The sequence below is a fragment of the Apteryx mantelli genome, chromosome 1, assembly GCF_036417845.1.
Source record: "Apteryx mantelli isolate bAptMan1 chromosome 1, bAptMan1.hap1, whole genome shotgun sequence".
Lineage (NCBI taxonomy): Eukaryota > Metazoa > Chordata > Aves > Apterygiformes > Apterygidae > Apteryx > Apteryx mantelli.
Genome location: NC_089978.1, coordinates 36,304,176 through 36,331,524, shown reverse-complemented (window position 1 = coordinate 36,331,524; position 27,349 = coordinate 36,304,176). Strand labels below are relative to the sequence as shown.

The 27,349-nt window shown below is 41.4% G+C and overlaps 1 protein-coding gene across 3 annotated transcripts in view; it reads right to left on the bottom strand.

Annotated features, from left to right (window-relative positions):
- Window positions 1-27,349, bottom strand: part of ELF1 (E74 like ETS transcription factor 1) — a 92,704-nt gene that overhangs the window by 64,725 nt on the left and 630 nt on the right. The window contains exon 1 of one of the 3 annotated variants that reach the window (XM_067292546.1): window positions 2,906-2,921. The exons of the other annotated variants lie outside the window; for them this stretch is intronic. The gene's annotated coding sequence lies outside the window, so the exon portion shown is untranslated. Of the gene's footprint in view, window positions 1-2,905; window positions 2,922-27,349 lie in introns of those variants that run through there. 3 annotated transcript variants of the gene reach the window in all.

Below are 27,349 nucleotides of genomic sequence, written 5' to 3'. Positions count from 1 at the left end.
CTTACAGAGTGGATCATAACCAAGGCTGGCAACACGAACACCACGTTCTGCCACTCCTGCACTGAATCACCAGGAGGAGGAAAGTCCTTGCTGCTCTTCGCACACTCAACAAAAACTCGAGCAAGTTACCAAAACTGTCAGTGAAAACAACAAAATCTGCCTGTGAAAGCTGAGGAACCTTTACTAACAGTTGCAAAAAGTGAAAGCTGTTTTGGAGATCAAAGGGTCTCCTCTGTTACAAAGGGAAATCCTGCATTTTTGTTGCAAAGTCTTTTCTATCAGCTCACCTCATACAGTCCTACTGTAGTCCTCACTTTCAAAGGCAGCTTGACTGAGAAAGAGAGAAAAAGGGTGCATTTATACACCTTGTGTGTATTTTTATGCAGAGGTGTCCAAAGAGTAAAACACACCACTGAAGTATGAGTTTGCAGCAATACTGAAACATCAGGCTATACCAGGCCAACAACATTCTTAAAATCTCTACATTTACTTTTTTCTTTCTCGTTTAAGTGCCAAGATTATAGACTTGGCAATTCTAACATTCAACAGAGGAAAAAAAGAACACTTTAGAAAACAGACATTTCTATAGTTTATCTGAGGTCTTCAAAAGCACAGGTCTGCAAATACCGTCCAGGCTAGCTGGCATCTAATGATATCACTCCCATGGCACATCTCTCAACAACCACAAACTCAATCCAAATCAAAAGATCCCTGCCTTGGGGCGGGAGGGGGGGACAGGATGGGACTGGGGGGGGGGGGTTGCTTTTTATTTTTTGAGCAGATACAAATACAGGCTTCAGCTATAAAAATCAGGAAAAAATAATGCCATTTCTGTTTCATTTCTAACCCACTTACTTATCTGTCTCCTAGAACACGATCTGTTTAAGCTGGTATCTGTAAGGCTCCAAAGAATTTCCAATCACTTTTTCTAATTTCACTGCAGCGCCCAGAGGCTTCTGCAGTTGCTCTGGCGCAATAGCACAAGAGCCTGAACATGGCAGCATTGCCTCCAAAGAGGAACTGCTCCTCCTTGAAGCACTGGTCAAGAGAAAGCAGCAGCAACTACTTACCCTTTAGCACAGAAAAAGTGTTCTGCACAAGATAAACAGCCACAGCCCAGGAGCTGACATAGGACAGGTTAACTCGAATTTCTGAGGCTGGAGGTCTTGACAAGGTCCAGCACAGGAGGAAAGTAGAGAAAGGAGGTAAGGACAAGGAGGCTCCTGCCTCCGTCCCTTGCGAGTACAGCAGACAACTACTGTCTCGGTTCTAAGATCCAAAAATGAAACTCATGACGAAAAAAAAGAAAATGCAAACAGCTTAAAGAATCTTGCAGTAAGAAACTTCTACCACCTACTCAAACAATTTTTTTTTTTCTCCCAGATGGTTCCTTTGTAGTTTTATCATTTCCTCTGTGGATTTTTCAGAGTGAAATGATGCACCACATAAATTTGCAAAACCCTTGCAATGGCTGTTGCTTCAAAAAAGAAAAAAGGCAAAACATAAAATCCAAAGGCAGTAAAAACACAACTCACCGAAGTGCAGGAGAATGATACTGGTGAACACTGGAAAGGACTGAAGAGCCGGCCTCACCCAAAACACGACCATTTACTTAATGGTTGCCTCCCTCTCTCCCTCCCCTGTAGCCGATTACACTATTAAGCAAGACTCCATTATACTTGTCAAATATAGGCACCATACAGCAAGCTGGAAAGTATTCCCTTATACATAATAGTTTTAGCTCCCCGTCATTTGATTTTCCAGCATAGGACATTCAACTGTATTTTTCAACTGAAAGGTTGAAATATAGGGTACAAAGCTCCTTATCCAGAAAAAACTCCCAAAGATATTAGTGTGATTTTCTGTTCAAATACAAACAAGGCAGACACATTCATTACTTGTTCAAAATACTGTGTTTGTGTTTAGAAGTCTGTAATTAACTCTGCAGTATCAAAGTACTTCTCATCCATTGAAAGTTAAAAAGCAATTTGACACAGCACGATTGCTTCGAGGAGTTTCTTGTTCTGATACAACTACAGTTAACCTCATTTTATAATTGGCCTGTCCCACCGTCACATACACAATCCCCTATTATCATTCCGTAATATTCTTTTTAAAAAAAGGTAAGTATCTGCTCATTTTTTTTGTACAAAACAATTTAACTTCCTTTGCTTTAAAATTATGTAGTAGCACCCACACCTGATCAGAGACAGGACCGCAATTTAAGTTGGTGTGTGTGAAGAGTGAACCATCTTTTGAAACTACAAACCTGCCATTTTAAGGGAGCTCAGAATCAACTAGGAAATTTAAGCAGAGCAAAGCCACTCAAAGCCGCAGTACTAATTACTAATATTTTGCCTGAATCATTTTGGAACATGCTCTCCTACATACTAAGTAGATCCATGTAAATGCACATGGAGTTTGGGGAAAAAAGTAAGATTCGTGTATTATGGAGCCAGCTGAGCCAGCCGTCACTAAAGCAGTCAGATCAGCAGCATGCCCGAGATATTAATTGACACATTTCACACACAACAGCACGCCTAAAATGCAGCAAAACTGTAAATGCTGGCAACGCGTTAATGCTTATTAAGTGAAAAATAGAGAACGAGCCACAGAACTAGCCCTTAACCCGAAGTAACAAGCAAAAAAAAAAAAAAAAAAAGTTAAAGGTAGTTCACACAGCGCTTATGCACGGAATAATCGGTTTTACTTGTGGTTTAATCTTTCTTAAAGCTCCCCGTTGCCGCGGTTCCGCGGGCGGCTCCCAGAAGTAACTCCCGGCACAGGAGACTCTGCAGCTGCTTCGCCCCGAGCAACCCGCGCGCCCGCCGCCCCGAGAGCGAGGTGCGACGAGGCGGGCGGGCGGGCGGCCGCCCCGCGAGCCGCGAGCGAAGCGCCCACCTACCGCCCGCTCCGCTCCGGCCCGGCCTCCCGGCTCAGCAGCGCCGGCGGCGCCGCGCCGCAGCCCGCTGCCCGTCGCCCCCGGCCCGCGGGGCGCGCCGTCCCCGCCGCCCCGGGAAGCCCCGCAGCCTCATGCAGCTAAAATGGCTCCTGCCGCCGGGGGAAGTGGGGCCCGGCCCGGCCCGGCCCGGCCCGGTGAGTCACCGCGGGGCCGGGCGGAGCGGCGCGGCGCGGCTCGGCTCGGCTCGGCTCGGCACGCCCCGGGCAGGGGCCGCCGTAGCCTGGCCCGGCCCGGCCCGCAGGTGGCGGCGGGGGGGACCCGGCCCCGCTCCGCGCTCCGCGCTCCGCGCAGGCGGCCCCGGCTCTGCCGCCGCCTTTCCGCGCTGCGCTGCCAACGCCCGGCAAGTGCGGGAGGGCCGCGTTTTTTTTATTATTATTTTTTGTTTTAGGGGAAATGGGGAACTCGGTGGTGCCGGCGAGGCGGGACAGGTGCAGCCAGGCCCGCGGGGCCGCGTCGCCGTCTCGGGCGTCGCCGTTGCGCAGCTGCGGCGTGACAGCGGCCGCCCGGCCTCGCTGCGTCAACCGCCCGGCCTCGCCTTCCCACCGCCAAGCGCCGCAACGCTGCAGAAAGTGGTTTTCTCGCGTAGGTTTCTGCAGCAGAGAATTCACGACCGCTGCGAAACGCCAGCTCGCTTCATAGCCCATCGCGTGCCCCAGTGCGTTGCTCTGCGCAGCCAGCGTGCCTCAACGAATGCGAGTTTTATTACATAACATCCTACCCTATTCATTTTTATGAGAAATAAATAAATTTCCACAGAACATCTGGTGTTTTCTATCCCAAAGCCGTGTTGCTTACGCTAAACTGGCTAACCCTGGAAAAATTAAACTTCTGGGGGCCCAAATCTCTCAGGGAAATTTTACTCAATGTGCAGTTTTTAATGAAGTCAGCAGGAGTACTTATATGCATTTAACTCAAACCCCAGGGCTTTCAAGAATCCCCAACAGATTTCCAATATGCTCCCTTTGCTGTTAAATGAAATGTTGTGCCTAATAAACAGTAGATCAGTGTTATGCCCGATAAACAATAGACCAATGGGCCCATGCTCCAACCCGCCCAAACACACAAACGAAGAATATCTAAGCGCTTAGGATAGGGTTTATAAATTCATTAGAGACATAAAGGCCTGACAGAAATTCGGTCTCAAAAATATTGCATGGAGGCTGAGAACAGAATTCTTTCCATTTTGTTTTAATGGGAAGGGTAAGCGCACACTGTGCTTGCAAGCTGGCATGTTTATTCATTTTCCACCAAAGCTAATTTCAAGGAGGACAGAATCCAGCATACTGCTTTGGAAACCACTCTGGCCATAAGGGAAGGTATGACTACAAAGGCACAAAATCAAGCAGACAAAAAGAGGGTGTAACCAAGGGCAAGAAGCTGGGAGGCTGGGGAGGAATGAAAGCAGCAGAGATGGCCTTGCATAGAGCAGTGAGTAAAATCCTTAAGCTGCTTCTAATAAATGGAAAAATTCCAAAGACAATTAAATACCGCAGTAATTAAACATCCCCTAGTAATAATTAAACAGTAGTCCAACAGGAGGCTTACTGAGAAAAACTGATTGTTTTATGGACATTAATACTTCTAACTACTGGTTATACTTAATAACTGAGAAGAAAATTTTGTTTCTACTTGCAAGTAATTTGGTCCCTATGCTTTGCATGGCACTCAAAACAAAGGCAAAACTGGCTGCCAGTTTATTGTTTAAAGAGCAACTATCCAGGCATTATTCATTAGATGTATTTTATCACGTTATTTTGCAGCCCGTTTTAGGGGAAGATCTGAAGAAAACAAGAGCAAGCAGAGAAGCAGTAGTTTCTTTATCACTTACTGAGTAAAGATATCAATTAGGTTACCACCACAGTAGTTTCACCATGGCTTTTCATCAAAATATGTTTTTATTTGTATTTCTCAGCTGAAAAAAGGCCATGTAGAGGAAACACCATGATGTTATTTTAGTCATTGTATATTTTCCACCTCTTGCAACAGATGTATTTTCTTTCTCTTCAACAACTTGCATCTAAAAGTATTTCTGTTTCTTGCACTGCAAAACCCTTTGGAAATCATGGGAGGCTGAGGGGAGAAATCTGACCCAGGTGCACAGCAGTTACAAGGAAACAGTAACATGGACACAGGCAGAGTACCGTTTTAATTATTAAAGCAAGTCTAATAATTATATTTTACAGGGGAAAAAAAAACACTTATCCAGGCAATCACTAGACTTAAAAATCATTTCATTGTGATGTATGACCATAAGACCACAAGCTATGCAGACATCTCACTGTTTCTAAGCTCAATGTGGTAGCAACATTTTTTAAAAACATATATAAAATGTAAACGCATTTAGTGAGAGCTAATGCAGGTGGATGTTCATCACTGAAGCTGTATCAGGTTTCCTTCTAACTACAATTTCAGTTTAAATAAGAATTAATCCTTCCTGCTGCTGGGATGAGTATCCCTATGAAATTCAGATCATTATTTGCCCAAAAGACATAGCTAGACACTGACCAACAGCATGACTTAAGCCAATTTAAACAGCTTCTACCCTCTGCTCCGTCCTGGCTGCATATTCCTCACACCGAGCTACTCCCCCCGCTGTTTTCCCTAGTGCAAATATTTGTGCAGCCACACGGCGAAGCAGACTGTGGAACCAACCAGCCGAAAAGTTAATGCTGCGCAAATAAATAAATAATGTATAATAAAATTCTCAAGTTTTCCTTGGCTCTGCCTCCTGAAGAAACGCACGCGGGGTTACACCTGGAGGGGAGCAGTGCGGCTGAGCAGGCAGCACTCCGGGTGGCATGGCAGCAGCCTGGATTTTTGGCTCCCATTTCTGCTGGCCTCGTGTGTGACCCTGAGGAAGCCACTTTGGTCATTGCTGTCCCTCCTTAGCTTGCTTGGAAAGCTGCAGGTCTGCAGGAGTGAAACCACGTTATAAAACCTCGATTACAACTGCCCAAGCCCAGCCCTGCGTTGCATTGCGGCCGCAGTCCTGCCCATAGAAAGGGCTTGGTTCTCTGGGGAAGCACGAGCACCAAAGCTGTCAAAAAGCGATCGTGGGCCATAAAACCCACAGCCTTTCCGCCCTTTCTCCACCCTGAGAAAGCAATGGGTTTTCTGCCTGGAGACCTGTGCGGAGAGGCAAGGAGAAGGACATGGAGAGCCAGTGTGAGCTCAGAGGGAGTGCAACGCAGGCAGACAGGCACCAGGAGATACCAAGCCCCACTTGAAATGCAGACACATCTTCCTCTGTTTTTCATTTCCCTAATTTATTATACATAAGGCCATTACATGAGATGCCTAACAAGCCCCCAGGCTAGGTGGGACACGGAGGTGTCATTCCCAGAGCAGCTGCAGATGCTGCAACCACAGCTGCGAGGAGAGACGCTACCACCAGGCTCGCACCGCTCACTCGCACAGGCTCTGGGCCCCAGCAGACTGCAGGGAAAACTCCAGCTTGACACCAGATAAAAATCCGATTTAAGGAACTTCTGCTTCTGTTTCTTTTTGTAGCTTCTGAGCATCTCAAGCTTTGCAATGTATTTAACCTCACACTATCTCTGCAGGATAGAAATACTATTAATCCCAGTCACAGATATGGGACTGAAGAACAACTGAGTGATAAGCCCAAGACCACACTGTCTATGTAAAGGTGACACTTGAACATATGACGACCCCACACAAATCCTAAATTTACACCCTAACTCCTGCACCCTCCTTTCTCCTTGTATGCAACAGTAAGAAACGGTACTGGCACTGCTATGCATTTTAATATAATATATACCTATCATGGTGTTACTGTCACCATACTTAGGATCTGTGAACTGGTACCTCTCACTGTGGCAGGTGCCACAAAAAACGCAATAGTTTCAGTCTAACACTGCTAAATGCATAATGACCCGAATATTTATACATGAAAAACTGCATAAGGAGGTTATAAGGTAGCTTGTTCCTAGCCACAAAGGAAGTCTCTGCCACGGGACAACGGGTATATGAAAGTTCTCATCACTGTAGTATTCAACAGCTTAGTCTTAAATTCAGATCACATACCTCTTATTTTTAAGAAGATTGTTTGCAATCTACAAACCTCTTGCATTTTCCAAGATTTCGGTAAAACAGCATCTCTAAAGGAGAAATTAAGAACCCAGGATTTCAGATACCTGGAAAACAGCCCACACAGCTATCAGTTCTTAATTTGCAATTTAAAGGCACGGCTCAGGGATGTTTTAGTGCAAGGTGAATATAAGCTGATTGTAGCTCACAACAAATTTGAGAGAAAACACTACTTGCTCACTGTAACGGTCTTCTGAACTTTAGTTAGAGTCGTAGGAAAGGAAAAGTCGTAGTATAAAAAGCGCATGTACAGGTCATTATCCTTTTCACAGGTTGGGAGGGAAGGTATTCTGGTACTTTTTAACTGGAATCCTTCACATAATAAATGCTGTATCTTCTTTCAAAATACACAAAAGAGTCTTTTGCAAGTCTGCAGTCAGGAAACTCCAAGCCTCCAGAAATTATGCCTAAGTAGAAGGGGTGAGAGAAGAGGTTGAAATGAAATAGGTTCAGAACCGAGCATCAGGGAGCTCTAAACTCGTTCCTTCTAGCCTTCCAAGTTTGCCTGCAGTGTTTCCTAGCAAACACAGATTTGGCAAGGTCACTGTCTTCACTAGCAGCACAGCAACATCCCACACAGCCACAGCCCCCCGACCTTGTACAGCCTTGCACAAAGTCTTCTTGAATCATCTGAAGGTATTCCTAGGTCATGTCCCAGAAATGACAAGCATCTGCAAAAACCCACTTACATACTCATTTTTCCTTGCTCTTTCCTTCTTTCCTTCCTCCTTTTGTTATGGGTTGCCTCTGCTGAAAAATAACCCTTCTCAGCATTTCGGAGAATGGTTAAAAAGGAGAGTATATTCTCCTTTCCATGGGTAAGCAGACTTGAGACAAAAAAAGCTGCAGACACGCAGGTAGTAAATACAGTTCTGACACACAATCATTTCTGATCCAGTCTCAGCCAGAAGTTGTGTGCTATAGCTTCACCCTGACACTTCTCTACCAGCCCAACCACACTTTTCTCTCTCCATTCTCTCCTTGTACTGGCTTAGGTCTGTGCGGTACCTGCTAAACCTTCCTCTGATCCAATTTAACACATGAAAGCAGCAGAAAGCCGAGGGGGGCAGGTGGGGAGCACGGGCATTTTTCTGTGCGGTGAGCAGGTTGAATCAGCTCAGAAAAGGCTGCGATGAGCGCTGCCAGCCAAAGGCAGGGGACCTCCCTTTTGTGGGTGGTAATGAACCACTAGCCTGGCTTGGCTGTACAGCAAATCTCCACCCTAAGAATCACACCATTTTACATTTTTCGGGGGGGGGGGGGGGGAACAGTTTGCAGAGGTATGTTATCCAGGGTCGACACAGCCTGCCACTCGCCCCACGCCGCTCAGCCCTGGCCCCGCTCTGCTCCCCTGTCTCTGCTCACACACTCGGGCACCACACTCCACCTGCACGCATGTTTTCCAAAGCGCCCCGCAAGTGATTTGATGTCGTATGAATGCGTCTGCCTGTAAATTCAACAGAAGTCACACTGTTAAACCCACAGCTTTAACAGTCACACAAACTAAAAGTAATGACGGGCTGAATTTAGAGCACGTGCTACCTCTTGCAGTGGAATTCAGACCCTCAAAAAGCATGAAACAAAAAGCATTAAACCACAACCTGCTGATGTTTGTGAATTACACAGTGCATTACCTGGTTTTCTGGGATGAAAGACGAGAAATCACTTGCTTTACCTAATGTTGTCACTATTGACATTCAGACAGACAAGACTGCTACAGCCTGAAACCCAATTCACTTATTCACTTCTATTCTGACAGATTTCAGTTTACGACTTCCCAGTCCTTCAGTCTGGGACACTAAACTGATCCAAAAAGGCCAGTATCCCCTATGCCTTTAAGTATTGCCCCTAGACCCTGCTCCTTCATGGGCCCTACAACAAAAAAGCCAAATTACAGAAAGACAGAGAAGTAAATGGGCAGAGGAAAATATCTGATACCAACGAATGGGTTAATTCTACCTGAATCATTTTCTTTCCTAAACTAGAAGAGCTTAGTCCTTGAAAAGAGACAGAAACACTAGTATCTAAAACTTGGCAGAAGACAGTGTAATTCTACCTAGTGCTCAAATACAGTTATAGACAGTGACAGAAATGCTACTTTACTTACAGAGCACCTCACTACAACTCTTCACTGCTACATATTTGCAATAAACAAAGCCCAAATGACCTCATTTTTATATGGTAATAATTACTGGATGTCCCAAGAGAACCAGCAAGGGCATAGAAACACTGCGCTGGTATGCTGAATTCTCGGACTGTATGCATAACAGCACTGAAAAAATTCTTTAAACGTATACATTATTTTTATGCAAAGCTATACAATCCTGACTGCAGTATGATTTTGTTAGATACGTGGCTTTCCAAAGCAAACGATCACCTGAGTATACAGTTAGTCTGAAAGACAAGTATTAGGTCTTCTATTCATTTGTACAGGTTTACACTCAGCTTTCTTTTAAGCAAATACAGGTTTCCTGCTATTGTGTAAAAAAGACACAAAGTTGAGGGGATACTAAGTGTGAAGTGAACCTGATAAATGCAGTTAAAATGCAAAAATATACAATTAAAAGAAAAAAAGATACTAGTTTTTCCAAGAATAAGAAGCAATCTTTCCAGAAAGAAAACTGCTGTTGATTCTTGAAGTAGAGCAGTGCTGGACATCATCCCACAAGGTAAGTTTCAGATTCTCTACTATTAAACTCCTTCAGACTTCTACTGCTTTAATGGGATAGTTATATTTGCTCAAGAGTCTTCGCAGAGACAATTTTTAAGAATACAAGCTCCATCTAAAACTATTAGAGATGTTACTATGCCAATAAAGATCACTTAATCTTTGCCCTTTCCCTTTCTTACACCAAAAAAAAAAAAGAGAAATATTTCAAAACATACTGTTCTGTTTTTTGTTTTGAACATTGGAATTTCATCATCTCTGATATAAGACAAAAAAAAAATAATCAGGCAAATGAATGAATAAAAATATATACCAAGTTAAACTATGTGGCAAATACACACAGAAGGAACATAAAAGCAAGGACTGGATGCATTTTGTATAATCAAACAGCAGTCTCTTAACTAGGACACTGGAGTCCACTAAGGAATCCTCATTAAAAAGCTGTAGCTATATTTTTCCTCTTCTCATACTGTGAGTCACTCATTACATTTTCGGATGTTACAACACATTTCTGAATAATAAACACATCCTAGAATTACAGTGGACTTTTTCATGTGTATATTTATCATTATAAAATCAAATCAAGAATGAGCTTATATTTGTAAAAGTTTCTATGCAAGGAATGCTATTATTCACAGACAAAGTATTTGGTATAGCCTGAGACAAGCATACAGATATGCACAGAAGTTACAGCATGACAACGTTAGTTTTACTATTATTATTTGGCCTTTATACAGAGAGAAAGGATTGGGGAAGGGATCACAGTGTTCCTCATCAAACCCTTTCCTAAGGGAGAACAGCCAGACACCGCCCTTAGCTAGAGAAATCTGGACCCAAAACTGTACTTTTGCAGCTGCTTTTTTCTTTTTTTTTCTTTTTTTTCTTTTTTTTTTTTTAATGCTAGGAAGCTAGGGTGTGGAGGCTGCACAGCCTCAGAAAATCAGCTGTGCAGCAGGAAATTACTATTGATACCTTGAATAAGTACCAGGGAATTATTTATTCACATTTGTGTTTTAGACAATAACGAATGGCATCTAGCATATGTACATACAGGGGTGGTTGGTCCAAGGTTTTCCACTGCTCCAGTAAGATTAAAAACTGTCATCTTTTCTTCTAATTTTTATTGTCCTTTCAACTTTGTAGTCTTAAGAGGCCCATATTTGCTACCTCATACACTTGTGCTGACTCCCTTCACAGAGGCAGGCCATATTTATGGAATCAAAGGAAAACTAGATAATGTAATTTTTAGAAAAAAATGTTGTGCTCAAGCTCCACGAATATGTTTAGATGCTTATGAGAACCCAACAGAATACTTCTGCATTGCTCATGGTGTGAACGCAAAGGAAGGGAGAAGTGTGTTTATTACTGCTCTTACAGCTGCTCTAATTAGCAGAGAAAGATAAGAGCACTAATTTGGAGAGGCAGGAGAAAAAAGTAAGTTGTGCAGAAAAGTAAGCTCATTTAAATAAATACTTTTTCCACTGCAGCTCATTCAGATAGAGAACTGGCTATTAAAGAACAGTTAGCTAGAAACATCACCTGATTACTTACTTGTTCAGGAAATGTTCACTATTTTCAGTAGCAGGCATACCTATGCAAGCATGTGCTGAATGAATCAATTCATCAATTGATCTGAATACATAAATCATTAAGAAGAGGGGAAAAAAATAAAGAATATAGGGGGAAAAAAAGGAGGGAAGCCAGGGTTTAAGGTTACAGATAAGGTGAACTGACAGCTAGAAGGCCAACATTTGGATCTCAGCTAAATTTCAAGTTGCTCGCACAAACAGCAGCCTTGCATCTCTGCGCTAATCTTTGTCCTGGTGAGCAGTTCTTCAAGCAAATCATATAAGATTACAATTCTGTGGATCACTAAGAAACCAAATATTTATCTCTCCTGGGTTTTTTTGCCCATAAAAATGAAGTATGGCAGGCAGACACATCCCGGAAGATACTATTACATACATACATACAGGCTCTGTTTCATAGAGAAAATTGCTGCTACCACAACATGTTTTCCAAAAGCCTCACAGGAATCGTCTTTCTTTACTCTGTGAGTTAGGCAGCCGTGAGAACAGTATCAGAAACTAGAGGCTAAGAGACTGAGAGGACATCATGATAGGCATGATTTCCTATATGTGATTTTTTTCCTGCTTTCCACAGGTCACTTATTTTATGGAAGAAGCTCAATATTTTCCTTGAGTAATCTGTCATTTCCCCAAGAGTTATAAAACACTTGCTATTTTCAGCGCTTCACCCAAAGTACTATGCATATATTTATGGTTATTATTTTAGCTTAATATTGTAAATTTAGCATTTTATAGATAGATAGATAGATAGATATTTAATCCTATATCCCCTATTCTCCTGTATTTACTGAAGGTCCATCAGCTTTAAAGACCTCTACCTCTATCCCATCAGCCAGAGTGGAATGATTTTAACTCCCTCAATGTCAAGGCACAGATGAGACCTAAATTTGAGGGCAGGCTGCTTGTTTTCTAGAATGATACCCTAATTTCATAGAGTTTCATCCACTGCTTTTCTGAACAATTTTATTTCCTGAATTCTCACTTCTAACGTTCCTCCTTTTTAGCGAGATGCATTAGAAATGTTTTCCAGCTTTGCATATCAGACAAAGATACACTACTTGTCACTGGTCAATGAAACCTTCTTATCTTTCAAACACTACTGAAGAATAACATCAGACCAATTTATTTTTAACATTCAGAATAATCAGTATGGCTTTTCTCAGGACAGTGGCCAGCAATCTCTCTAAGGAAGGAGAAAGAGTAAAGAAAATAACCTTTTTTTTCTTTACTGATTGTCCACATCCTCAGGACAAGCCTGGCTTGCTGGTTTTAGGACACTATCCACTTGCTGCTTTGCACCAGCTAGGAGCAGCTCTCCTCTGTGACTGTCTTTTCCAGGACAAAATTACCCCCCCTCTCCTAAACAAACATTCCTTAATTCCTTTATGGCTAATCCTTAATTGCATGCAGCAGACTGCTGCTTTCCTGGAAGCTCCCAATTAGCCTGTCTGAAGGTTTTGATTCCAGGTGTTTCAAGTAGGGTCAGGTAAGTTATTTCTACTTACTTTCTGAAAATAGACTCATTTCCCGCCATCCTATTCCAGAAAGTGACATTATTTTACAAGTTTTTTTTCAAAGCTGCATGAGTATATCATATGTACATCTTTTGGCAGAAGTCACATCTGGAAGTATAGGACTTGTGTAACAAAATACAACCAACACACTGGAAAATTCACTTTTACCATTTAATGTCAACTATCAGCCCAGCCAACGAACAGCAAGAATACCACTGGGCCCCACGCATACAACTGCCAGAGCCATTAAGTGATGTGCTTTTACACCAGCAGGTGAAAACTGCAGCTCCTTCTACATGGGATACCTGCAGGTATTGGGCTGGCAGACCCCAGGGGATCTCAGCACAGCAGGCAAAGAGGTCCCAGGGCACCCAGGGCATAGCTGTTGTTACCGTATACAGGGAAAAGGGGTGGGGGGGAGGGATTCAGGTCCACAGGAAGCCTGGCTCTTTACTTATAATGCCCAGAGAACAATTCATATTTTTAGGCAGAAAAGAGCACACTGTAAGATCTGCAGGCCAAAGATAAAACAGCAAAGGCCTTTTAATCTAAATAGACAAAACAAAACAGAAAAATGGGGAAAACAGCATATAATCATTGAGCAGTTGTGTCGGCTCAAGGATTGTTTTTTCTACACTTCTGTATTCTTCTAAATGTGTGGGGGTAATACAATGTGTAAATCGACTGCTTCTCCTTTCTGTGACCACTTAATTAAAAAAAAAAAATTGTAAGAAGTCTCTCACTCCTTTGCACATCAGCCTTTCACCTTGCAGAATATCATTACTGGCATAACCATGCAAGCCTTAAAAAAGGGAGCGACACTCTCTAGTGCAAGGACATTCCCTTTATGCCTACATCCAAAATAGCATGATCAGACAATGCTGCAAAGTCAGTTCTCTTAATGAGATTTTTGGGTGCCAGTATTTGTGGTTAAGACAACGTACTTTAGGTGAGGTTTATTCCAGGAGTGGGGGAGAAGACAGGAGGGTCCCACTCGTGACTTCATTTGATGTGACATTCAGAACATCCCTGGAGTCAAGTTATTAAATACATATACATTCTATGGGAAAGGTCAAAACACAAGAAGAAATCCTTTCCTCTCTCTCCCGACTTGGAGCAATGAAGACTCAATTTTGTGCAAACACTGTCAAGTGTCAGACCCAAAGAGATGTCAAAGAATAAAGCCAAAACAAGACCATAACTGAAGAACGATATGTTCAAAATAGTTTAACTATGTTATTAAAAAAAACAAAACAAAGCACACACACACAAAGAAATAAGCACAGCATAGTTAAGGTAGAATGAAATGCATCATTATAAATTGGTTAACATTTTGACTCCAAGTATTAAGAATTTTCCAAAGATTATTTTACACATATACACACACAAACACACACAGAGGCATATATATATACATGTGTATGTATATAGCATTTTATATATAAAATACATGGCATCAGAAGTTTAGGAAGAAAACAAAACCAAACAAAAATACTCTTACTTGCCAAATGGCCTTATCAGAAATCTGTTATACTATAAAATTCTTAGCTGTTTAATCTCTGTATCTCAAAAATTATCATTAGCTGTACTTTATTAAATATATATATATATATATATATCAATTCAAATAAACTTCACTGGAGATGGGATCAGGAAGAAGACACGCAGTTTTGGAGTCTATTTGCTGCAAGGATATAGTACTATCCCTTAAACCACCATGGAAATTTTGGCCATTCCTTCACAGCCCCTTCAGATTGCCCCAGGAAAACAGTTACTTCCCCTGCTGAACCAGCCGCATTACAGACATTGGGACTAGCAAAACCCAAAACGCTCGCCTCAGATCTGCTGTGTGATGGCCAGCTTGCACTGAAGGTCTTTTCTGAGTTGAATCTGGACAAAAGCACCTTTCTGCAGTGGGCTCTTGGTGTGACATCTGCTGTGGCCTCTCCTGCAATTGGGGTATGTAGAAGCTGACAACCTGTTCTCAGAAGCTTGTAGAAAATTATTTTAAGCCTCTGTCCTTTAGTAAAGTTTGCCCAGTAGTGACTACAGGGTGCCACTTTCTTAGGAGGGACGGACACACACACACACACACACCCCACAGCTGAGCCTTCTAGACCTTGCTTCCACTGGAAAACAGGCAAAAGTATCGGGAAGCCATACCCAGCAAACCATTCAAAAGGAATTATAAGGAGATATGACTAACGTCTCCCAGTTACTCTGAAATACTACAACTGGCCACTTGTAGCTTCTATATTCCACCCCTATAAATTTTGGCATGCTCAGGTTCGGTTTTGTTACAAAGCTCCCTTCTCATACCCCATCTGACCACTGTCCACACCATCTTTGCCTTTAACTCCGAGCAGAACAGACATACATCACAGCCAACTCTGCTTGCGCCAGCCACCCAAAAGATGCCTTCTAATCATCCATTTAATTTGTTTTTATTTATTTTAATTCTTATTCAGTAGCAAAGGTATAAAGACTTGAAATCCTCTGAAAAAATCCCATCGCTAATGAGATAAAAATGGAGCTAAATGGCAGGCCACTCTTTTTTTTTTCTCCCACATTCCTCGTGACTGAAAACGATGCTTGCATTGAACAACCACTATTATAACCTCAAATAAGCAAACAGGTCAATTTGTGTGTGCTGATGGGCCTCATTGCCTCAGTTTCCCCATCAGGTTCCCCTTGCTCCCCCTGGGTCAGAGCCGTGGTACTGAACTCCCGCTCACACATAATTGGGAAAGTCCTGGTGTTTCACTGATTGCAATTGCTGACTTACAAATTTTAATCTTAAATGAAAAAACTGCCTCTTCACGCTTAATGCTGTTGATCTCCTCAAAACTACATCACCCTAATGCAGTATTGGGGGGAAGGGGGAATCAAAGTTGTAACTAAATATAATTGTTCTTCAATGTTATATTTGGTGGCAGCATTTAGATTCCAGTAAATTTTTCCTCATGGTTAGTAAAAGCTAACATTCTATTTTTAAGAAGGGCCAAAAAATCTCTCAGGAAACACTTGTCTACATATTAAGTTGGGTAAGAGGAATTTAACTTTCACACTATAAGTAATGAATTCTGTATGTGCTGATTTAGCTTCCAAATATTCCATAGCAATTTAAATTATCTCAGTTTTATCAAAAGGACTATTCACAATTTCTTCTGTATCTCTGTATCTCATTTCTCTGGCTTACATCCCGGCAGTTAGCAGAAGAAAACTACTCCGGATCTACCTTCTTCTATTTCCTTCCCTTTTTGAATTCCATTTTCCTAACTTTCTCTCTTTCCCAGCTGTTCCCTGCTCCTCAGTGAACTCTCTATCCACCCCATGCATCACGACATTCAAGACACATCTTGGGATACTGAAGCAGGAATAACTTGATTGCAGAGGCGCCACACAGCAAAAGTCTGGAGACTTCTGGTTTTAAGCTGCCCAAGCCATGACCATGCTCCAGCCAGAATGCAGGTACTAGTAGTAAACTCTTGCCTGCACATCTGGACCACATAAGCAGTTTCTTTTTCTAGCAAATAAAACATCTAATTCCAAGAAGGGATCTTCCCCAGAATGACAAAGAAAAGGCTTTAAGGCTTTTTATTTCTACTTGTCTCCTCTACACAAATGAACGGAAGAACATGATTTAGAAACCTGACCGGTAAGAAAGAGGGGGCACACGTACAAAAAAGTAGCAAATGGTGTTCGTAAAAGCCACCTTTTCATACCAGTCCTCCAATTTCTTTAACATTCAAATTCATTGTTTTTACTGATACTTCCCATTTAGAATTGCTTCCTCCAATAAAAAGCGGCCACCCTGCAAACATGAATAAAGTGCAATTCAAAAGAACCAGAATTATGTATTTTCTCTCTTAAACCACACCCACACAAGTAGTTGTGCCTGTTGAAACCCCTGTAATAAGACTGCTGCTCCGTGTGATATAAGATACACAGAATGATGGAACCTTAAGTCTGAACACACATGTGACAGACCCTTCCCCACCCCCAGGAGAAAGGATTTTTGATATGGCTGTCCACAACACACCTCATAAACTGAAAGCTCCAATGAACTATACAGTCTCAGTCAATATTTGATATTGCTAAATGACTTGACATCACTCTGAAAAAATAAAAGGGAGAATGCATGAGCCACAGAGGATCAGAAAATTCAGCAGAATAAGAAATATTCTCAAAAGGTGTTAAGGCAAAGACGTAAGACCTGGAATCTAGTTTAAGCCTTAAAGTATGTGAAGAGGTATACAGTATTTATCATTAGGTCACCATAATAAAGGCAATTTGGTGGGTAACTACCTTTTTCTCCATGAAAGCAAGAAACAAGTTACATTCTTACACTAATGTGCTTAAATTAAAAAAAAAGGGGGGGGGGAGAGAACTAATCAGTAAAGATAGGGGCGCTAATACATTAAGAGCCTCACCTATGATTTGACCATCCAGCTAGCAGTCACACAGTAATGATAAAATAGACAGACTACAGACCTCAATTGCTGATGCAATTTTTTTTTCAGGTGAACAAAACACAGACACCTATAAAAGTTATCATATTGGTTCTCTCTCAGAGGAAATACTGAAATCTCTCAAGCAAACACCACCCTGAAAACATATTGTGACAGTTTAACTATATGACCTCATTTTCAGAATGCATGAAAACCTACTTCCAGAGGCAAAACAAGAATGTAGATCAGATTTTTGATAATACATTTGCAATAATCCACTAGGGATGATGTATATGACGACACAATCAGCTCAAAATAGAGTATAATAATAATTTTAAAAATACTAGTAAATTCAGTCATAAGAAAATGAAAAATATTTATTTAACATCTATTGATGTGTCCTGGAAAATTTTCATAAAAGCTTATTCACCAAGAACATAAAAATGTATCTCTGTCTCTCACCGTCTTGACTGTATTTAACATTATAACATTAAAATCTGAAAAATGAATTTGAAAAAGCCTTAATAAATTATTTTACGAATGCTGAAGACTAAATCTGTTAACCCACTAAATTGTTTGACCAGGAAATCCTCTCCTGAGGTTTTCTTTTGGATAGAGGCTCAAGATGAAAGTTTCATTTAAAAAGGTATCAAATGAAAGGCAGCAGCACATAATAGACAGATACAGACACCTGAGAAAAAAAGTCAGAACTGCTTCAAGGTAAGCAGGTGCCAGGGGATATATATTATATAAGCTGCTCACAATTAAATATGATTATAATTCCATTTTACCAGGAGGAAATATGAAAAGTAAATGCTGGCAAAAGTCTGAGGCTGGAAAAAGGGTTAATGGTTCCTCAGACTGTGGACACATCTGATTTCCACTATTTTCCAAAGGCTAGCGACTCCAACCCACCCTCAGCAGCTTCTCGATATATTTACCAGAACCTACTGTACCCTCAACTTTGTCCCCTAAGCTCCCCATCCCACTTCAACTAAAATCAAATCTACTGCTTAAACTGTGCGAGTTAAACAGAATCATTTTGAGGGAAACAGAAGGGTTAGGCTGTTCAGGTCTGACAGGGCAGCGAATTCTGGCAGGAGATCGGTCACAAGCTGCTGGGGGGACAGATGGAGGACAGCAGTAGTCTTCACAGCCACCAGAGTCATGGACGTGGAGACCAAGAGTTCTGCACTTCTTCATGCCACCACCCTCTTCCACCTCTGCTTTCCTGTGCAAATTGTCCCAGGGAAGGTGGCCAGGGTAGAAAAGCTGGTACCTCGTCCTGCACAGCTGTCTCTCAGGCCGAACAACTTTTTTACTTAGAGAAAGCCTGTCTCCACTTGGGATCCCTTTCAGTTAAGCATCAGCCATTACATTAGATGGTGCTGTCTGGCTTTTAGGTATTTCTCTCCTGTGCACATGCAAAGGCAGGGGGAGAGCAAGGAAAACAATACCCGACTGAAGGTCAATTTGCATCAAGGCTATTGTCTGAGGTAGTGTATTTGTTTGGAGAATTACTGCTAGAAATACTCCAACACAAGACTTTCTTTTGGAGCTTGATAGCTGCTTTATTTATGTCATGTTCATCTGCAAGCCAGGAAACAACAGGAAGGAGGCGGCCCACAGTCCAGGTCAAGAAGGTTTTGGAGCTCTCTCCTACTGTCATCTAACTGAGTATAAATGGCTACATGAAGGCCAAGAACATCCTTCCTCAGACTCAAGGGGAAAAAAAATATTCTGATGCATGAATTAATTCATAAGTTTTCAGTTTGTAAATTTTTAACGTTTAAATCAGTCGGCTTCCCCAAAAGTACTGAAGTTTTGAAACTGCATTGGACTATGCCTTTTTTCCAGATATTTATTGTTTCTTCGGTAACACATTATTGTCACAATATGTTGGATTAGTCAGTGGTCCTATACCAGCATATAAATGCTAACTACTGTCTCCATCCATTTTCTAACTAGAAGTATTGCTGTCCTTTCATTCATGACAGTAGCACTTCCCCATCATGTATTTTACATACACAATAGAAAAACCTAAGCCACGGGTAACATAACATCCTCATGCCTTCAATAGTTTAAACGGGCAACAAAATAGGCTCTTTCAGTCTCCTTCAAAACTAATGTACAGTATCTGCTGTTATTCTCTTGGCCAACATCTGGAGACCTTGCAATGTCTGGCTGAATTTCCCCATGAACACAGCATCTCTTACAAAAATAAAGAACAAAGAACAGATGCCAGGATGCTGTTCAACACTTTCATTGTCAAAAAAAAATCTCTGAAGATCTGCAACAAGTTTGCAGAATTCTCCAACTTTCTGCACCAGCAGTTCTGTCTCTTGAGGCAGAAAACCAGGCTCTTTTCTCCTCCTCTGAAGAGCTCAAACATGCCCCCAAAGTGTCTGATACATGCTTATTGCTTGAGCTACTGAAAATGAAAGCAACAGCTTCTCTCGGAGCAGTAACGGATGCCGAAACAGAAGCTGCAGCAGCAGATACCATGTGAGCAACCTTCTCTCAGGACTCTGAGTGTGCTCAGTTTCCTACTTGAATACATTACGCATAAATAAGTTGCAGAACATGGTCGAGCAAAATGGAAGAAACATCTCATTAAACTTCTCGGATGCCTGCATGGCTGGGTACTTCAGACACTGTAACTGCTTAATGTCACTATTATATTAATGAACAAAAGAGGACGGGAATATCCCGCTGCTTAAAGTACACAGGTGAACCTGAAATAGCATGCTTATTAACAACAAAAAAGAAAGTGCTGTTACACACGCATAAATAAAAAAAAATTAAATTAATTCTATGGAGCAGGCAGAATTACATCTTCACTGTCCACAGATGTGCTGGGCAAGGCACTGAGTGGAAAGTTTGCACACACGTAGCAGGTACAGACTAAAGCATTTAATAAAAAACCCGACCCTTGACTAACCTGATTATAGTTATATTAAACGTGGTAATGGTGGGGGACCTGTGCAGAGAACTCAGACCTACTGCTATGTCTATCCTTTGTTAATTTGGTTATCTGGGTGCCTAACTGCCCTACATGCACACAATTTGTGCTCTTGGGTGTCCAAACGAAGCATTCAGTTATACAGCTCAGCTATTTAAAAGTTTTATGTTCAGATTTGATATGCCCCTGAGATGGACATGGACCACTTAGCAATTCTGTAAACTTTAATCTCAGCCTATAACATTGTTTCACTTCACAGCCGAAAAGGGAATAAAAACACACTAAATATTACAAAACACACAATAAGATGTCAAGCAAACTGCAATCCATGACCACACTTTCAAAACAGAGATTATTTGGAGATAGCTGTTATCATCTCAGTATCAACTAGTTTTTGTCAAACTCCTAGAACATTAAAATAGGATGCAAAATTTACTCCTGGTGCTTTGATTTTGCATTTTAAGTAGAAAAATTTATTAAATAACCTTACCAGAGCTCTTACTAAACTGAAAACTTCTGACTTAATTTGTACTTTGTTAGTGAGTTAGATCCTCTATCTACTGGAAATCAACAGAGCATTATCATTGATTTCAGTGAATGCAGAGATAGACATATCGGCCAAAACCTAGAAGACTGATTTCATGCTATATTCTCAAAAACATGTATCTCAACACAGCGGCTGAGAAAAGTGTTCTTAGAAATCATGTCTGATATAAGTACTGCAGCACTTAAATATTTTCAAGAAAGGGGAAATACTTATACACACATGCTTGAGAAGTCTACATATATTCAGTTACAGTAACTTAGGCTCTCTCTTGTTTCAATTCTTTTTAATAGGAAAATTTCCAGTAATGTCATTCTGTTCAGAAAATGCAATTTGTTACTTAAAGTATTCAGAGGATATTTTGAAGTGTGAACAAAAAAGTCCAGTGTAAGACCACTAGGTGAAATATTGAGCATCAGATCCTGGCATGCTTTGATGTACCACTTACCCTATACTAGAAGCAATAAAATAAATTGTCTATGGAAAAAAAAATACTATTTAAAGTATATCTATTCTACTTCATATCCCAGAGAAAAAATATGTGCCTGTTTGTTATATTAAAAAGAAGAAATTATGAATTTATAAAACATCATCTCATAAATATCTAGGCTCAAGTTCAATTCCCAGGCCAAATTAAAGCTTCAGCTTTACAGTGAAGCTTTCTGATAAGAAACTCTGTAGGTAATGCTTCAACTCGATTTGAGCAGTCAGTAAGCAGGCAGTGTCTTTCAGGTTATGAAATGATTTCACCACCGTAACTTCTGTTGTTTAGTGACTGCCGGCCCTGCTACATTGCCGAGACATATGTGTGTGTGCCTACGTTCTCATCTCTCATGTGCCCGTCTGCTTGCAGTAGGAGAGCTAGCAGCAGAAGAGGTACGTCCAAAAGACAGTGAGGTTGTTAAGGGGAAAGCGGGCCTCCAGATACAGTGACCCCTGAGCAGCTAAGCTCCAAAACGCCACTGATGTCTTTGCCTATCTAACGCCAGGGAAAATTTCTTCATCCCTAAATATAGCTACTGGTATCGACCCCTGAGCAAACGAACAAGATACACCAGCCTAGGAGCATGAGAGGATTCTCTGTATCGACACAGAGCAATAGTGAGGAAGGTGAATGCCAATATCCCGTCTCCAGCTGCAACCAGATGCTAACGCTCTAGAGGAGACTGAAATGATTGTTAATCATAATCCCAGAAGTCAAATTAGACATTGAGAAAAACTGATTCTCCTGACCCCAGACACAAGCAGCTGAAGTTCTGAAGCATGAGACTTCATTATAATCTTGTCCAACCTTAAGCAACATGTGCTACAATACACTGAAGGAACTGCAAATAATCTTGCTTCCTCAATCCAGTGAAGAATGCAGATGAACAGAACATAGTCCCACCTCCTTCTACATGCACTGAAAAAATTCTCCACAAACCCCAATCCAAGCAAATTTTTTAGGAAGAAACCCTGTCTCATTTTAAACATTCCAAGTAACAACAAATCCTAAACCATTACAATGTTTAATTGCCCTCCTTGCTCCTTACTATTTCAAAGTACAACACATCTAAATTAATTTCCCAGACACTGGATCTCTCAGTGGTGTCAAGAATCTATCATGTATTTTCCTTATGCGTACGCAAGATATATACAGACATCATTTCACCTTTTAATCTCCTCCTTGATAAACTGAAAAATGCTGTACACCACACATTATGAGGCTTGTTTTCCAAATCTTCGGTCATTTTTGTTGCTGTGAACAGAGCTCTTATTAGTATTTCACCTCCTTCCTGACGTGTGAATAGCAAATTAGACACAGACTCAGAATTCCAGTGATCTTACTAATGCTGTGTACTTTCTTATTTCTATGCAATATTTATATTGCTATCGAGCCAAAGATCACATCTCAGTCACAGCATTACAATGAAAACTCCTGTTGATACGATTTTCCACACAAATTCTTAAACTTTTTTTATTACCAGCTTGAAGATTGTCTCCTGTCCTGCTAGTGTAACTGCTCTCCTGGTTCCTCTGTATTTGGCTGTATGAAAATGCATTCGGCTGGATGGTAACCATTTAAAAGAGTGATTTGGAGTATACTGTACCAGTAACCTGTTCTCCCTCCTTCCCCTCCTCCCCAACTGCATATAATCTATCAGCAACAATGAGATATCATCACAAAAACTGTGAATCTAATGATATTAAGCAGCATTAGACCAAAATCCAGTCCCTGGGGGACCCCACAAGAAACAGCTGCACTCACAGAGAAGACACGCCTAAGCTCCTCCCTAAACTAAGTAAGATTTATGAAGCAACTTTGCCAATGTTTGTGGTATTTATTCCACAGTGACTCCATGGCACAATTGTTTTAAACTCACACTTCACTGCAGAGTTAACAGATATATCAGGGATACAATATAGGGTGAGTCTACTACAACAGAACAGTTGATGAATAGCTTAGGAATTTGGAAGATGTGTTTTTTTTACAATACAACACTCTGGTAAGCAATTTGCTCTAGTTCTACTGTAAATTGGTCTTTAACAATTGTTAAGTCATTCTGAAAGATTCAGAACAAGTAAACCACAGCTTGTTATTTATTTCAGAGGCTCCATTTTAAAGTCTTCATTTTTTCAGCCAGGAAAACAACAAAGAATAATGTGAGAAAGTAAAAGCTTTCATACAGTTAACTGAAAAGTTTTAGGTTCACTTTTCTATTACAAATTTTCAGAATCAAATGAGTACTAATTAGGTGACTGGGTAACCCATTAATTAATATTATAAACCAACAGTGTATTTGAATGTACATAAACATATACACATTATTGATGAAGTTTGTAGCGCTGCCGATTAGGCAGTTGCTAAACACTTCCAATGCAAAATGCTGTTTCCAGCTGCTTGTAACTTGGCCAGACTTTGACTATTTGGGCTGAAATTTTCCAAGTTGAATGTCTGCCTCAGGCTATATTTTGTTCCATGTGTTGTGGAGGTTTCTTCTGAGGGAGGAGTGCAGAAAGAGGTAGACTGAGAAAAGCAAATTTCAGCCAAAATACTTCAGCTGTTTTCAGAACAAGAACAGGGAAAATACAATCCTTCAAAGTTAATAAAAATCTCTGGCAAACTTCTTCCTGGAAGAAGGTTACAGCGCCCTTTCTGCTTCGGGCCACGGATTTGATACCTGACATGAAGGCTGGAGCCACTGTATTGAAGATGCACCATTTGTTGCCTCCACAAAAAATCCACCCACATCTGGTCAAACCTCCAAAGACAAACCACACTTTGTGCACTTTCAGTAGATATTCTCTAGGTCACATGCATATCCTTAACAACTCCTCATGCCGATCAGACTACATAGGCTGCCCCGGTAGCAACAAAGTAACTGCCGTCCTCTCCGCATCGGGCAGGACTGCAACTCAAATAATCATTCTCCAAGGCAGAGAACCGGGCAGACTCCAGAGTTTGCCTCTAGGGGCTGGTTGAGGCCACTACAGCATCAGGTACTTGAAACAAGAGCTGAAATCCTGCTTTTCCTGCACTTTCATTGCCCCTTCCTATGGGTCTTCACAGCAACATGGGACTGTGGAGAACCACAAGGAAGGACTGGAAAAGATGCTTCATACAGAGAGGATGGAGGGCAAAGTCTGGGAGAAGAGAACAGCAGAAGAGCTGAGGAGAAAGACTTGCTCCATGTGCACTAAGTGAGCTGACAAAGGAAGCAGGACTGTGGGAAGATCAGCAAGAAGGGACAATGAATATGAACAGGCATGGAGTGACTTGAGAACGGGAGAGAAAAACAAGGGGCTGGAGAAAGGGAGGCAACTCACTGTGCTAGGAGCCTGGGAACAGGGAGACGGGAAGTATAAAAGCAGAGCAGGAGGAGGAAAGGGGCAGAGCCTGACGAGGTGAGAAGAGGAGAACAGACGTAACGACAGCGTGAGAACGAGTCAGCACGGAGAAAGGGAACGGCACAGGAGGGGTGCAGACCGAGCGGGAAAGTCCAGAATCCCAACAGCACGCTCTCCTCCAGAGCCTGGGATGCTGCCCAGCCTTTCCGAGTCTGGCCATTCCCCCCCTGTCAGCAAACAGCTGGGAAACAAACTGGCAGAGCATAACAGATCCTCTCCTGCTGGCCCACAGACAGGAACGACCTACTGCTATCAGTTATTCTCAACAGAGAACTCAAATAACAGAATCCCATGTGTCACATTAGTAATGCAGTTGATGAAGGATGGCAATCTGAGTATGCTATCCTAGGCTATGTATCTGCTTTTCTTCTCTTTTCTTAAGGAAAAGAAACCCTAGGAAATTACACTGAAAGCCAGCATTAAAAACATGATCAACAATACAGAATTTCAGAATTGCTAGGATTAAGTGGCATATGGTAATTAAAACTGTATCCTAGTGCTTATATGCATGGAGGTCAATCTCTAATTGAAACTGACCTGGTCACATTTTTTCCCCATAGAAGCTTTGCCACAATCAACACAAAAATTCCTCATTTTCCCCTTGTTCTTCAGAGCATCACTACACATTATCAAACCGGAAAGGGAATTATTTCTTTCCTCCAAGGTTCTTTTATGATTCTCCTCACTGCACAGTAATCCATGATATAAGGGATACTGTTATCCAAATTCTTTAAAAACAGGAAACTATGATATGAAAAGATTGAAGTAAAAAGTTAAAGACACTGAGCAACCAATTCTGACACTCAAGACTTGTATTTCTAACATACTTTGACATACAGAACATTTTCTATATGTTGAGAACAAACAACCATTGCCTTTTGTTCCAGATCAAAAAAGCAACATAACTGCAAATCAGATTCCAGAGACTCAAGCAAGGCACCCAGAAAAGTGAACTGTCCACATGCGAAAAACTTAAGCTTGCATAGAAACTCAATGGGAAAGGCAGAGGCAGCAGAATCCACTTCTCCAAGGCAGCATCCAACTGTCTTACGCATGAAACTGCCTCTCCCTCTTTGTATAATCATCTGCCTTGTTCACGTCATGTTTTCTAACTTCTGCCCAACTGGAGAGTTCTTACAAGCAGCCTCCATTAGCAGATACACCTCTGATTCATTGGGTGGGGAAAACAGTAGCTGATCACATAATTGTGGACAGCTTCATAATGCATAGGTATAGCCAGATTAAATTTATACAAGTACTTTAAAGTCTGGTGTTCTATAACTTCTGAGTACTTCACTTTGCAAGCTTACTGATGGGGTTAGGTTGGGCTGGGTTAGGCAAAGGAGAGGTAGTAAATGTATAGAATATAGAATGTATAGAATATAGGATATTGTATACAGTTCAACTATGTCCACTGGGTGGCAGGCACGTTTCACTAGATCAAGATGTATACATATAAAGGTATACAAATGAAACCCCTCAAACACTATGCTTGTTCCAGATCTCAGAAGCAGCAAATGAACACACATTGAAAAGTCCCACAGAGCTTTGGTAGCAAAGTTACATATTCTGCTCTCATTTTAACACTGGCTTCTTGTTTGTAATGCTAAGGCTTTCAAATTGTTCTTGCACTCAATACTCTGAGCTCCACAGATATGCAGTGCTCCATGTCACTTCTGTAGGCTGGTGTCTTAAAGAGAGGTTGCTGTGACATTGTGAAAGTCTTCAGAAAGATCTGAAGAGCAATTCCAATGCCTGCACAGGCTGAGCCTTTAAACTCTTCTTTGTCTAACTTAATGAGTACAGTAGAAAATTTTTGGACTAATAGCTATAAACACGTCTATGTGCATGAGCAGCATAAGTTTTAAAGTTTAGAGGAACATAAAAAGCCAGTATTTTCCATGGATTTTCACTTAGCATCTAAGCGGAACCATTTCAAAATGTGCTTAAAAAATGTTTCTGGAGAGGAGGATGTTGACCAAGTTTCAACCCAGTGCATATTTTTATAACCAAGTTGTAAACTACACAAAAACTACACTTATAATGGAAATGCTGACAAATGCATAACTACTGCAGTTAGCTATGACAGTCTGACCACAAGTCCTCCTTCAGGACAAAGCAAAATTACTTCCCCCCCCCCCGTTTCTTTTTAAGATTGTTCTGTAACAAGCTTGAGGGGAGGATATCTGTATTTTATCTTTTTACTATGAATTTAAATAACTCTTTTATTCCATTTACTATCCACACGTTAAATTAGCCACCCCTTGTTTTTGCAATAAACAATTAGAGGGCCTCTTAAACTCATGACTCACTTCACATACTTCTCCACCCTTGGTGCGATTATACAAAAAAAAAAAAAAAAAAAGTTGCCAGCTGTAGTCGATGAATTAAGGGTTTTTTTGTTTGTTTTTTTTTTTGGCGGTAGTGTTGGGAAACAAGTCACATAATACCGGGGGGGGGGGGTGAAAAATCAGTATGACTTTTGTTTTAAAAAGTTTTTAAAAACGCTGAGGAGGGACTTCTCCAGCAAACAAGTAAACACTGAAGCAGCCTGGCTCCGGCCAACCCCCACCACCCGGAGTCATGGGAGCCTGGCGGGGGGAACATCCCCGGGCGGCCCCGCGGCCGGTCTGGGGCCGACGTGGGTGTCGTGTGTGTGCA